The sequence below is a fragment of the Marmota marmota genome, unplaced genomic scaffold (assembly GCF_001458135.2).
Source record: "Marmota marmota marmota unplaced genomic scaffold, marMar, whole genome shotgun sequence".
NCBI lineage: Eukaryota > Metazoa > Chordata > Mammalia > Rodentia > Sciuridae > Marmota > Marmota marmota.
Window position 1 is genome coordinate 16,661,986 of NW_025999999.1, and position 14,553 is coordinate 16,676,538.

A 14,553-nucleotide genomic window follows, 5' to 3' on the forward strand; every position below is an offset into this window, starting at 1 on the left:
TCTGTGTCGCAATCCTGACGACTTTTTGCAGCACACAGTCAATTTTTCTGCAGCCTCCTGCTCAGCACACTGGCTTCCTTTATGTCTTAATGGGCATCAGTCTTCCCTTTTCATGTCATTGATTCTCACTCCTGCCCCCTCCTCCCCTTTTTGCTTATTGAATAGGCGCTTTTTTTTTTTTTTTAACTTTACCTTAGATTAGTATGATCATCTTATCCATAGCAACAAATAAAAGTACACAGGTCTTGATTGAATGCCAAGGCTTCAGTTCAATCTAGGAAGGTTTGTCTGCTATTCATAAACTGCTTAAGATGTTTTCTTGTAGTTTGTGACATAAGCAGAACGCTTTGATTTGGTTTCTTTCTACAGCTCCATTTTCAGTCCGGCAGCACACATTACTCTGCGTACAAAACGATTGAGCACCAGATTGCAATTCAGGTAGGAAATGCAAGAGATTCTGAAGCTTGAATTGTCAATATGGAGGTCTCTTGTGTGTTTTATTCTCTGTCCCTCCCCCACCTAGATGATGATGATGATGATGATGGTGGTGGTGGTGGTGGTGGTGGTGGTGGTGGTACTGGTGGTGGTGGTGGTGGTGGTGGTGGCGGTGGCTGTATCCCTGGGGGAGGTGGGAAGCAAAGAAGAAAGAAGAATAGAAGAAATGCTGCTAAAATGATTTAAAGATATGGGAAGAAAGAGAAGCCTATGTTTATTGTTAAGATGTCCTGATAAGCCATGGTGGGCACCTGGACCCCCCAACTTGGTTACTGCTTTTTGCACAGGGGAGGGATCCTGAACTGAGAGTGAAATGGGATGACAGAATGTGAACGGGAAGAGTTCAGTGGGGAGATGGGAGAGGAGGCCGTGTGACAGCCAGAGAGAGTTGTTTCCGGGGGATCAAAATCATGTTAAGTGCTGCTAAGAATATCACTTTTGACCTGATCATCCTGAAATGTTGATTTCTCTTGGGCCTGTTGATATATGACACTGAAAGTGCCGGGAGGGAGAGGCGACAGATCCCAGCTTCTGATGAGTGTCCTGTTTCCTGCTCACGTAGTACTTCCATTCTCTTAAATCCAAAGGCTAAACAAATCACAGACTAATATAGACTCGGGGCTGAACTGAAGCCAACAGCAGTAGTGGGGGGGGGGGCAGACTAATAGGATTTTCATCTGTCTGCCTGGCCTTGCTAGGGTGGATGTCCTCATGGTGTAACTGGCTGTACCAAAACTTCTCGAGGGTTCTGTTTTAACCCTTGGAAGGGAGGCTTTCGGAGCCATTTGTGTGGAGTTGGAAGGCTGGGTCTGGGTTTTCCTCTGCTTGTAAGTTGATGTGGTGTGGCGGATCAGCCACGTGGCCCCGCTGCCCCTGTTCCCACAGCAAGCTTTTGCAGATTGTGTGTGTGCATGTGTGTGTGTGTGTCTGCTTGCTTGTGTGTGGGGTGTGTGTGGCCTTTCCCACCTCCTACCACATCACCTCTTTGTAGCTTTGCTATTTCAAGTTCTGCATCTTCCTCGATAAGACTTCAGCCATTTGCCCCAGGTACATGGACTTCTTCCCCCAGTGGAAAGTATGAGTCAGCAGACATTTTTATTTGGTGGATTCCTGGTCTTTTTTGTACTTCTTTCAAGGCTGCAGTAACTTAGTTTAAAAATATTTTGATTACTTCTGTGGTGGTGCTGCTGATCTTCTGTTTGTGTGTTTTAGAGGGAAATTGCGACTCTTGATTTTACCCCTCCACCCGCAGATACTTTCAAGACTGGCACGAAGGCGATGGTACAGTTGTTCTTGCTGGCACACTTCCTGTTGGACCCTCCTCTCTCTTGATTAAGGCCTAGTACGTCTTGCGCTCAGAAAATGGCTTAGAGGCAGGCTTGGTTGGAGAACAAGCCCAGACCCTAACTCTTGGTGACTGGGTGAACCCATGGTGGCCTGAGGCCTACTACATCTCTGGGATTGCTGGAAAATCCTGTTCCCCGGGGGGTTACGAATTGTGGAGGCCCAATAGGATAGTGATCCTTATCTTGGTGTGGAAAGGCTGGCTGGGGCCATGTCACTGGGAGACCAGCCGAGACCAGACCAGCTGTTGAATCTTTACACCCGGAGCTGAAGTGCCCCTTGTTTGGCTGAGCAGTTCGTCTTTCTCCAAACCACCTGGCACGGTGCAGGCCATGTGAAGCTCTTTCTCAGGAGGAAGATGGAGTAAATTACAGAGCTCATTGTTTGGAGGACTGAAACCATCACTATTCCTCCATGAACAGGTAGTATTGTTCTCCCCTGCTTCTATTTGCTGAGGCTTGATGCCCATGTGGGCAAACAGAGGGACGTTTTATTAGAGACCCAGCACCATGCTTTCAGTGTTCATTCTCCCTCAGTGTCTGCTAGACCAGCACGAGGCCCGGCCAAATGGCATCGAGCTGTAATTTTAGTGTGATCATCAAAGGATAAATGGCCAAAACCAAACAAAAGAAGCAAAGGGAAAAATAAAGGGGAAACCTCAGACAAATCGAAATTGTTCCCAGAGTACACCGGGCAGCTTGGTCGCAGGGCAGCTTGGTCGCAGGGTGGGTGGGGAGAAGACAGAGTGGCGCCCCTCCCGGGCACCCCTTGCATACTTCTTCCCCGCACCCCATTCTTCACTTAAGGGCTTAAATGCAATGTGATTGTCGGGAGGAATTTTCTTCCCTGGAAACTTTGAACTGTCTCACCTTAATACATACTGTATTTCAGCTGGAGCTGGGCATGCTGCTCTCCTAAGCTGTATCCTAAAATAGCCTCCTAGTATGACACCGTGCATCACATGAGATTCACCCCCTCTCCCTCCTGTCCCTCCTGTAATCTCAGGACTGGCCAAGTCCACCGTTTGTATGAATGGCCTCTGAGTGATTCGGTAGACCTGGCGCGCTCATAGGTTTGGAGCTGATCTCAGTTGCCTTGTTGGGATCCCCCCATTTTTGACAATCTCCTAGCTCCCCTTAGGTTTGAAAAGACAAGGGCACTATAAACGAGCACATTCTCCCAAAAGAATAACAAATGTAACTGGAATGAAAATTAAAAGGGCTTTTAAAGAAGACTGCTATTTAATTTTGTCGCCTTTGTGTGTATGTGTGTGTGTGTGTGTGTGTGTGGGTTTGGGTTTGGACCCAGGACCTTGTGCATGCTAACCTGCATTCTCAGCCCCCCTGACTTTCTGGAAGTATCACTGAAGGGGAATATGAATACAGCACATACGCAGATCTTCATAGAGTGGTAGACAGACTTTCACATGTGAATGTCCACGAGATTATCATCCAGATCAATATATAGATTGGAGTTGGAACATCTTTCCTGTAGGGAGCCATGTAAAAAAATATTTTAGGCTTTTTGGGCCATATGGTCTCTGTTGCAACTGTTCAGTTGAGCTCTTGTTGTTTGAAAACATCTGAAGATAGACATAAAGGATGAAGTCTGGCCATGTGCCAATAAAACTTTATTTATAAAAGCAAACATTGGCTGGGTTTTCTGACATCTGGTAAAGAAAATCCCTAGAAGTCTCCTTCTTCCCTTCTCTTCCCAGTCATCTGTCTTCTTCCTTTTTCCTGCTTCCAGTGAAAATTCTTTTTTTGGGGGGGTGGGGGGTGGGAGGGAGAGGGTTCCGGATTGAACTCAGGGGCACTCGACCACTGAGCCACATCCCCAGCCCTATTTTGAATTTTATTTAGAGACAGGGTCTCACTGAGTTGCTTAGTGCCTTGCCATTGCTGAGGCTGGCTTCTAGCTTGGGATTCTCCTGTCTCAGCCTCCCGAGCCTCTGGGATCACAGGCGTGCACCACGGTGCCCGCCCCTTGTGAAAATTCTAATGGTGGATTAGTCTCTCCTGGTTTTTTACTTCATGTACATGGAGTCATTCAGAACATACTGTTTGGTGCCTGTGCCTACGCAGCATTGTGCCTGGGAGTTACACCCCTATCATTGTGGGTGGCAATGACTTGCCCTTTTGCATTGCCACGTAGCGTTCCATGTACAAACATGCCCCATGCGTCTGTCCTTTCTCTGTTTTTGTATATTTGGTTTACTTCCAGGCTTTTGCTAGTATGAATAAAGTCTAGAAACACCCCCCACCCCGCCCCGTGCCTCCTTTCCACCAGTCACCAATCACCAATCACCAGGAGTGGATTTGGAAAGATGGAGGGGTGTATATGTGTTTAGCTTTTTTGAGTTTTATCTTTTGAGAGAGGTCTGAACACTGGACAGTTGTCATTGAGACGCACTAGCAGAGTTATTAGGTATGTGAGTGGAATGTGGTGGGGGGGAAATAGAAGTATCTAGTTGTGATCGGAGGCCAGTTTGCCCACGTTTCACTGCTGGCCCTTCACGTAGTTTGGCCTCTGGTTCCAGCCCTCAGGACCTCCTCCCGCCATCGCCCTTCACTGGGAAGAGGAGGAGCAGGCTGGGTTGCAGACACCATAGAACAGCTCCCCAGGGGAGGCCTTGCAGGTGACTGTAGCTCAGTGTTTAGGCATTTCTGTTGCCTGCCCCAAGGGAGCTCTTCCAAAGCTCCTGCTATCATCATGATTCCCACCCCAAGAGAAGTGTTGTAATCAAGGTCAAGAGCCACAAGAAGATGTTTCCCCTGGTTTTCAGAAGGGCTACTTCAACCAATTAAGCCTTTGTTTTAAGAGTATTTTGGCCAGAGGTTGATATTTTAACACTAAGTCAGATGTGATTTAGGGAGGGAGAAACTTCAAGCAGCAAAAACAAACTGTGTAGACCTTTCTTAGTTGTTTCTCTTCTAAGATGTGATGTGGTTTGTGTGTGCGCGTGTGCATATGCGTGCTTGTGTGTGTGTGCAAAGACAACCAGGAGAGGATCCAGAAGAAATGGACCGTTTTATTTGTTTACACAGCTGAGCGGTGGAGACTCTGCAGCTCTGCAGTGGGTGTTGCTTGCTTTCTTGTCCTTATGCCTGTAAGATTCCTGCTTGGTCCTAGAACTCCAACGCCAGGGCTACCAGGATTCTCCTCTGGAGACTGAGTGGTTTTTGGAGCCAGGGAGAGGAGGTACAAACTGGAGGGTAAATATTGTGCCATGTTGATCCCTTATTCCTGACATGACCAGAATGTCTTGTTCACATCTTAAAGTCATTAAGACTTGAGAGGTGCTACAGCTGAGTTCCTCTCTTTGCCAATAGGATGGATAGGGCCAGAGATTAGTACCAGAAGATTTGACCAAAATTTAATTAAGAGGTGGCAGTGTTTGCCAGGCTGCGTCATACTTTGGGTTTCTGATGATGGTGGTCTCTGTGTTCTGGGCCTGTCTTCTCACCCACCCCAAGTTCTGGCCTTTCTGGGTTCATGAGGATTTGCAGATCTGGGCTGAATGGGGGACTCCCAGGAATGAGTTCAGTTCTAGGTGTGGTCGCCCCCATGCTTTCCCTTTACGCTCTGGCTCTGAGGTTACACTCCCACATTCCCTAAAGAACTGAAGAGTGCTGGGCCCAGTTGTGCACACCTATAATCCCAGCAACTCGGGAGTTCGAGACGGGAGGATCGCGAGTTCAAAGACAGCCTCAGCAATGGTGAGGCACTAAACAACAACTAAAAAATATTTTTAAAAATAAAAATAAATAAAACTGGCATTTGAAACATCGCTGGATTTTGAGAGAAAAGGGATTTCCACCTGTTTTGCTCACTGATGAATCTCCAGGGGCCTGGCACACATATGGACACTACATATTTTTAGTGAATGAGGGTTCTGAATATGGATTTAACAATTAGGCACAAAGTCACTGCTGCTGAATTGAGTGAACCTCCTGAGTGAGTTACTGGCATCCACGGGCTTTGTCCAGCTTCTCTAGTGAAGGGTAACAACCACCATATATATAACTTTCACTTCTGTTTGTAGAGGAGTATGGGGAATTGAACCCAGGGCACTTAGCCACTGAGACACATCCCCAGCTCTTTGAGGTTGGCCTTGAACTTGTGATCCTCCTGCCTGAGCCTCCTGAGTTGCTGGGATTCAAGTCATGCACCACCATGCCCAGCACACTTCACTTCTTTAAGATGGATGTGATATCTTTATTTTATTTACTTATAATTACACAGTACTGAGGATCGAACCCAGTGCCTTACACGTACTAGGCAAGCACTCTACCGCTGAGCTACACCCCTGGCCCTTCATATTTATTTATTAAAAAATTTTTTTAGTTGTGAATGGACAAATACCTTTATTTTGTTTATTTATTTCCATGTGGTGCTGAGGATTGAACCCAGGGCCCCACAGGTACTAGGCAAGCAGGTGCTAGGCGAGAGCTCTACCACTGAGCCACAACCTCAGCCCCTTATTTATTTTATTTATTATATGTGGTGCTGAGAATTGAACCCAGTGCCCCCCACATGCTAGGCAAGTGCTCTTCCACTGAGTTTCAGCCCCAGCCCATCAAATACCAGTTTTAAACACCCCACCCCTTCAGTCTCTAGGTCTCTGGCACAGTCCAAGAGTGGTATTTTGTGATTCACGGTTTTGATTTTTCAGCCGGCTCAAGGTTGCGCATGGCCTCCTTAGAGTTTTCTGAAATCAATCAATTGATCGTTTATTGACTGCTCATCCATTTTCAGTTGCTGAATCAAAATTGAGGCCTGGCAGGTCCTGGATTGGGATGACATTTTCTCATTTTGAATGGGAAAGTGACTGCTGGGCTTTCTGAGGCCTTTTCTCTGTGCTCATGTGCAGTGGCCAGCTACTCTGCAGAGCTGAAGAGGAGGCGTTTGTTGGTGAGGAGCAGCGTGGACAGAGCGTTTGGTTTCCCGGGGTCAGAGGCGATAGCAACCGTTAATGATAGCAGCTTATGTTTATTGAATCCTTCTGATGCATTGGGTCTGATTAAGTACTTTATGTGAATTATTTATTGATTCTTTATGACACACAGGGAAATCTGAAAGGGTAGTTACTGTTATCATCACCATTATCCTCAGTTTTGTAAATGAAGAAACCTGTTTTGTCCAAGGTCAGTTAGGATTCAGAGGAGGCCTGTGAGTGGAGAGGGACTGCCAGCTCAAGGCTGGGTGTGGCTCAGCGGCAGAGCACTTGCCTAGTATCCCTGAGATCTTGGGTTCCATCCCTGGCTCCGAGTGAGAGTGCTCAGGGGGGCCTAGGCAGAGGCTGCTACCCAGCTTTCTGGACTATATACTAGCAATCACCTGGTAACTGCTCAAAGATGGAGAATCCTGGTTCTTCTCCTTGGAAATTTCCATTCAGGGGGATCCTGTAGGTCAGCCTTTTCTGAACCCAGAGGCACCTGGGAGTTTAAGATGCATGTAGCTGTCCCATGCTCTTTCATGTCCTGTAGGCCTAGGGTAGGTCTCCATGGTTGTGGTTTTAGCGAGTTTTTGGGTAAAGCTAAGGACCCTTTTCTGGGGACAGCACTTGGAGAACCACTCGATAAGGACCGTGGTTCCCACCTCTGGCTGTGTGTTAGTCACCTGGGAAGGTTGAGCAATGCCCAGGGCCAGGCCCTGCCCCAGAAAACTGGCTCACCATGCCTGGGGGCTGGTCCTTGCATCCCTGGTTGGCCAATGCTTTCCAGGTGATCCGGGGGAACTCCAGTTTGGGGCATCCGGGAGTCTGCACCCTTCCCTGCTCAGTGTCTCCTTAGAGGGCAGTTGTTGCAAGGCCTTTTTTTTTTTTTTTCGTTGGTTTCTTTAATTTTCTTTGCTAAGGGGTGAAAAGAGGCCGTTGTTCTGAAGGATGGCTTGTGTCTGTTCAGGTGGTAGAACACTTATGAACAGGTAGTGGATGACACCCCGGTGGCCTAGGTTAGTACCGGTGAGTGACAGTGGGATCTGGTATCATTCAGGCCAGGGTAGGAGCCCGAAGTGGGAGGGAGCCTGGGAGTCTGTGGCTCAGATTTGCAGGTCATGCCTAATCAGAGATCCAGGGTCAGCCGATCTGGGGTGGGGCCTGGGCTTCTGCATTTCTTGACAAGCTTCCCAGGTGACAAGCTTCCCAGGAGGTGCGGATGCTTATGCCCCAGACTCCTCTGGAGTGCAGCAAAGATAGTGCATTTTGCTAGGCCAGGAAACTGACTGGGGCGCAGGGAAGTGGTCAGGGAAGTGGATTGGTTTGTCAAAGGTCCCACATCTTGGCGGAAATAGGGCAGGCTGAGAATCCAGGAGTCCACCTCCTTGTCATTTCCATCTTTTAAGTAGAAGTTAGTGTCTTGTCTAAGCCACCAGCAGTTGTCTTGCATTGGCGAGATGAAATAAAGCAATCTAGTTTTTACCGTTTTTTGCTCATGTCATTTTAAAACATAAATCTGCTCTAATTGTACCTTTGTATTTGCATGTATTGAGAGGTATCTCTAGGTATCTCTTCATTTTCCACCATGTTAAGGCTTGGTGGGAACCAGCCTGCCTGGTTTGGGAGAGGGCTGGTAAGGGTCAGGGGGAGTGTCTGTCCGCCATCTGTGTGCCCCTCCTGGGCCATAGTGCTGAGTGGCAGTCAGCTGGTTGTGTTTTCTTAGTAGAACTTGTAAGTTCCACTTTATAATATTTACTTTTTATTAAGTCCCTGAAAATCATGGGGCTGTTTAGCTGAGCACAGAAATTTCTAAATGGGTTATGACTGACATTTGGAGGCTTATCAGGCTTAGCACTTAATTTGTTTCTGGAGTTTGATTTGGTTGGATGGTATCAAACCCTGATCAAACAGATAAGTGGCTGCAATTTTTCTTCTTCTTTTTTAAAAACCGGTTTACCTTGAAATCTCAGCATACTCTTCAATTAAACAAAAATGGCAGCAGACCACATTATTCCTGAGGGTTTCACTAAAACCACTGGTGCATTAGGTACATGCACCGTGATTCTCTGTCGAGTGATGTGTGTTTGCATTGGTTGGTAGAGCTGTGGGTGGGTGGGATGGCTTGATGGAAGTTTCTCGGCCTCAATACTTACTCAGTGCTGTTTAGGACTGAGTAAGTTCTTTATCGCAGGGAACTAACTGTCCTGTGCACTAAAGGAGGTGTGTGTAGCCCCATCCCTGACCTCTGCCCTCTTGATTCTACTAGCACCCAACAGAAGTGTGACCACCAAAATTGCCTTTAGAAATTGTCCAGTTCCTCTGGGGGGTCACAATGACCCCTGGATGGGAGCTGCGGGCTTTGTAGAACAGTGTCAGGAGTTGCCCTGCCCCCAATGGTGTGGTGGTGGTACCTTTGCATTTCCTGGACCCAGGTGGGTGGTTCAGTTTTTGCGTCTGTTGTCATGGAGATAGCCTGGGTTTGTGGCTTAGTTCTGCTGAGTTTGTTTCGTAATCTGCAAAATGGGGAGAAGGGTAGTGCCTGTTTTCAGATGGGTAGATGAGACAAGGTGTAATGAGCTGGGCAGGGCCATGGTGCAGGGAAGAGCTTAGTGGCCGCTTTCCCTGCGGGGACTGTGAAGTGCTGGCTTGCAGGTTTAGAGCATGCCTTATCCTGATATGCATTGTGTAGTTTTTATTTGCTGTCAGGAACATCACACATGATAAATTTGATAACCTGGACTATCTTTGCTGGGTAACAAAGATTTATGACTACTGTTGGTAGCTGTTTGCATTTCTCTCATGTCACTTAGAAATGTCTGCCTGGTCCTTGTTACTTTTATTTATTTATTTTTGCTCTGCTAGGGTTTAACCCAGGGGTGCTTTACCACTGAGCTCCATCCTCAGTCCCACCCACCCCTCTTTTTTTAAGATACAGGTCTTGCTGGGCACAGTGGTGCTCGCCTGTAATCCCAGCAGCCTGGAAGGCTGAGACAGGAGGATCTTGATTTCAAAGCCAACCTCAGCAACGGCGAGGCACTGAGCAGCTCAGTTGAGACCCTGTCTCTACATAAGACCCAAAATGGAGCTGGGGGATGTGGCTCAGTGGCTTAGTGCCCCTGAGTTCAATCCCTGGTACACACCCCTAAAAAACAAAACCAAAAAAATACAGGTCTTGCTAAGTTGTCCATGTTGGCCTTGAGTTTGATATCCTTGTGCCTCGATTTCCTAAGTACCACTGAGACTGGCTTCTTTTTTATTTATTTATTTATTTATTTATTTATTTATTTATTTTAGTTTTAGGCGGACACAACATCTTTGTTTGTATGTGGTGCTGAGGATCGAACCCGGGCCGCACGCACGCCAGGCGAGCGCTCTACCACTTGAGCCACATCCCCAGCCCCTGAGACTGGCTTCTTGTTACATTAAAATAAAATGTATGCTCTTCTGAAGGGCTGAGATAGCTCATGTATGTGCTTTTCATGTCCCTGCAGCACATGCGGTGGTTTCTAGGACATAGTAGCTGTTCATCAAGTGATGTGTGTTTAAATACATGACTGTAGGCAGAAGAGAGGTTGAGTGGGGTGTATCAGAGGCAACAACTAGAAAGTTCTTTTTGAATTTTTTAAAAAAACAGCTCCTGGGCTGGGGATATAGCTGGAGTTGGTAGAATGTTTGCTTTGCATGCACAAGGCCATGGGTTCAATCCCTAGCAACATACAAACACACACACACACACACACACACACACACACAAAGTAGCTGCCAGGTTCAGTGGCACACACCTGTAATCCCAGCGGCTCTGGAGGCTGAGGCAGGAGGATGGTGAGTTTAAAGGCAGCCTCAGCAATGAGGTGCTAAGCAACTCAGTGAGACCCTGTCTCTAAATAAAATCTGAGATAGGGCTGGGGATGTGACTCAAGTGCCCCTGTGTTCAACTCCTGGTATCCCCCTTCTCCCAAAACAAAACAAGATACAAAAACAAAAACAAAAAACCCAGCTCCTTTCACAACATAAAAGGTCAGTAATAATAATTGGTTTTTGTTGTTGTTGTTGTTGTTGTTGTTTGTTTTTTGGGCACTCCACCAAATTATTTGAGAAGGATGTTCTATTCTTTTGTCAACTTGATGTTGTTTTCCAGGTTTCAGGGTTTGAGCGTTTGCAGTCTGTCTTAATGCCTGTGGCATTGCTCAAACAACCAGTGGACATGGTTGGACTGCTTTATATTTGTATGATTGCCTTCCAGCTTTCATAATGCTCAGAGGTTATTTGGCTTTTAAAGGTGATATTCTTATTCTTATTCTTTTTTTAAATTGCAAATAGTATTGTTCATTGGTTTGGGGGATTAAACCCAGAGATGCTCTACCACTGGGTTCTTGATTTAAGACAGGGTCTTGCTAAGTTGCCCAGTCTGGCCTTGAACTTCTGATCCTCCTGAGTAGCTGGGATTGTGGGCATGCGCCACCACACCCAGCACATGTTTTAGACTTTGATGTGATTATCTATCATTCCTGCAGAGGACTTCAAAACGTGTAAACAAGGGTTTTCCGACTTGTGGATGGATGAGCCTGCACCAAGTCATTGCTTTCTGTTCCCGAACTCTGTGCCTTTCTGAATTTTGATGTTGCGATGAAGCACCAGCCTAAATGGCTTTAGTTGAAAATTGGGAAATTTTCCAAGGCTTGAGAATGGATGTGGTGTGGCTGTGGCCCATCCTAAGGGAGCAGGAGATCCTTCCCACTGTGGCTTTGGTAGGACTGCCCTGCAGGGAAGACAGCCTGTGTCAGGAGTCGCTCAGTTGATTCAGTAAGCATTGTTGATGATTGAAATTGAAGAATTGTGAAGACAATTCATCTTGAGGAACAGAGAGCATCGGTGTGAGCCAGGCTGCTGGGAGCAGACATTGACATACGGGCCGTCATCAGACTAATTGTTGTTTGAATTACCTGTTATGATCCGATGACAAATCTGCCTTGCTCCTGCCACTGGAGCAGAAAATGTAGCTTGAATTGGCGTGATGTTAGCAAGTGTAAACTGTACTTCAACAAGATGGATAAACCCAATTATGGGGCAGACCTGTAGAGAGAAAATCCATTTAAATCTCGTAATGTTAAGCAGAGCTGTGTTTAATTCATTTGGACCAATTTGGGAATGATGTATGAGTGTTGGTGAACATTAGTCAAAGGGGCGACCACTGGGGGAAAGGGATGTGCCGGTGCTGCAGCCACTCTGGGGAGGCAGCTGGGGTGTCGTCTCGGCAGCCTGCACTAATGGCGGGGAAAGGCAGAAATGACAAAACGATGTACTGACTGCCACGCAGGGAGCGTGTTGTGTAAATGAACCAATAAGGGAAACATGTGAAGCAGGAAGGAGAAGAGGCGCTGCTCCCAGATGCCAGGCACAGTCTGAGGCGCACAGGAAACTTGAGGTTCCTGGTGTTTCCAGCCCCTGGTAACCCTTGTGGGCTCTTCTGGGTCTTGGAACAGGCCTAGCAAAGCTCTGCCTAGAAAGCAAAAGAGTGATTTAAAAGACAGAGGGTAGCTCAATTTAAGTTGATGTCCTGGGATACTTGATTCTCTCTTGGAAAGCAGGAAGGTACGATGGTTATTCTGACACGTCTATTATGCATATTTGCAAGAGTTTGGAAGGTCTCGTCTAATTGAAAATTCTAGTTTTAGAATAGCTAGGGACTGGTGGCTCAGCCTTGTACACAGTAGGTGCATTATGGGTGAGGTAAATGAAAAGAGGGGCCTGAAGTCAGGGAGCTTTCCTGCCTGGACCCAGTGTGTTCCCACATTCCAGCTCATTGGGGTATGGAAGGACCTCGTATCGCAGTGTCACGTAGCGCTCCTTCCTGGCTTGCGTTCTCAGGACTTCTGTGATTTTCACATAAAGATTTATGATTTTTACCAAGGATGTCCTTAGATGACGGTAGCCTCCTTTTATTTTGGGGAGGAGCTTGATGAAGCACCCAGTGTGAGTGGTCATTGTTTGCTTTTTTTCTTTTAGTTTGGGGGTTTTCTTCTTTTCTTTGTGGAGTGGGCTGGACTTGGAAACTGCTGTTGAAAGGAGAACTTTAAAGACCAGCATGTGTCAGGAGCTTGGCAATGGGCGGTTGGGAGGTTCATGGCTCTGCACTCTCGCCCCAGCCCCCATAAATCTCACGATGTAAGTGGAGGTTGAAGCCCTGAGAATTCTGCCACTGGGGGACTGTTCATCGTATGAAGGGGGACATGGTGTACAGTGAGTGCCCGTTCTGGGCAAATCTTTTCTCCTAGAGGCAAAATTTGGTGGGATTTTACTTTCTAATTTTCTCGGGGTTAAATTCAGTTGAAGAAGCACTAAGGGGTTAATAATAATAATAAAAAAAATGTGAGACCCAACAATAACATTTCAGCACTTTGGGATGAATTGGGATATCCTAGTCTACTTACCAGTAGAATGTAGGTAAAGCACTTTGAGAAAATCTACTTAACATGTGCACTAAAATGACCCCCAGTTTGTGCTGCCCCATGGTAGACCCCTGAATCCCTTAGGAACAAGAAAGTAGGGTCATTAAATGAACTGGGAAGGAACATACAGGGATGCATTTTGGAATCTGAAGATGTTTGCACTGAAGGAAACAGCAGCCCTAGTGTTTAGTGAGTTTGATGAGAGATTCTTGTCTGCTTTGCTTCAAAAGTGGGTGTCAGTGGCTCAGAGGCAGAGCACTTGCCTGGCATGTGTGAGGCACTGGGTTCCATCCTCAGCACCACATAAAAATAAAATAAAGGTACTGTGTTCACTTATACCTAAAAAATAAATATCTAAAAAAAAAAGTGGATGTCAGATTTATACTCCTGAGGGTGGGGTCAGACATGGGAATTGGGCAGGTGGTGACTCCCCACCTTGCAGCTTGGAATGGGCTCTGTGTGTTGGGGGTGAGTCTTAGGGCCCTTTGGGTGTTTTTCCTGGTTAGCTTCCTGCTTTCTGGAACTATCACCAAGCTGAAATCTTGCTGTCATATGCAAAGAGGAACCTTTGTTCTTTGGATTAATCCTTAGGATATAGACATGTATCAAGACCTAGGACAGAGTGAGATGCAGACATAAAACAGTGAGGTATCTAAATGGGGACTTGACTGATGTGTGGAATGCATGAGGCTGAATGCAGAATTGTTCCAGGAGTCACCAAGTTCTGAACTTGATTCTTATCCTTAAAATCAAAAAACAAACCTCCCCCGCTTCCCTCCTTCTGGTTTTCAATTGCTTAGTTTTTATTCTGGAATCCAGCAGCATTTATTTCTTCATGATTCCTAGAGCAGCCTGTTAATTAAAGTATTTAGACCTTTTTTCCCTTGAAAGGAGACTTTTAAGTGTGGTTTAAAAATGCCCTTAAGCGAAGGACTTGTTTACCAAACCACCAGTGTGTCTTAGGCACCCTTATTTGGTTTGTGTTGTCTTGAAACTTGTCACTAGCCACAGTGTCATAATGAAACCAGATGATAGACGTCTCCCTGCAGAAGACCAAAGTGTGAAGCCATGTGTATTAGAATTTGTATTGGAACTGGGCTCAGGCTTGACTTGGAAAAAGCCTCAGGGATGTGGGGGCCTCTTTCCTTGGAGCAGAATTTCAGCCCCTACCCTGCCACCCCCCCCCCCCAAACAAAAAGGAAGAAAAAGCTGCTTTGCTGGGATCCCCTCCCCTGTTTTTTTTGAGGGGGTACCCGGGGATTGAACTTAGGGGCACTTGACCACTGGGCCACATTCCCAGCCCTATTTTGTATTTTATTTACAGAC

At 46.5% G+C, this 14,553-nt stretch overlaps 1 protein-coding gene across 13 annotated transcripts in view; it reads left to right on the plus strand.

The window, feature by feature from the left end:
* The first annotated feature begins 263 nt into the window (after positions 1–263).
* Tcf7l2 (transcription factor 7 like 2) overlaps positions 264–14,553 on the plus strand; it is a 180,815-nt gene continuing 166,525 nt past the window's right edge. For 8 of the 13 annotated variants that reach the window (XM_048807344.1, XM_048807345.1, XM_015494809.2 and 5 more), the window contains exon 1: positions 370–438. The gene's annotated coding sequence lies outside the window, so the exon portion shown is untranslated. Of the gene's footprint in view, positions 283–369; positions 439–14,553 lie in introns of those variants that run through there. The other 5 variants (XM_048807349.1, XM_048807353.1, XM_048807348.1 and 2 more) reach the window with 1 other exon arrangement.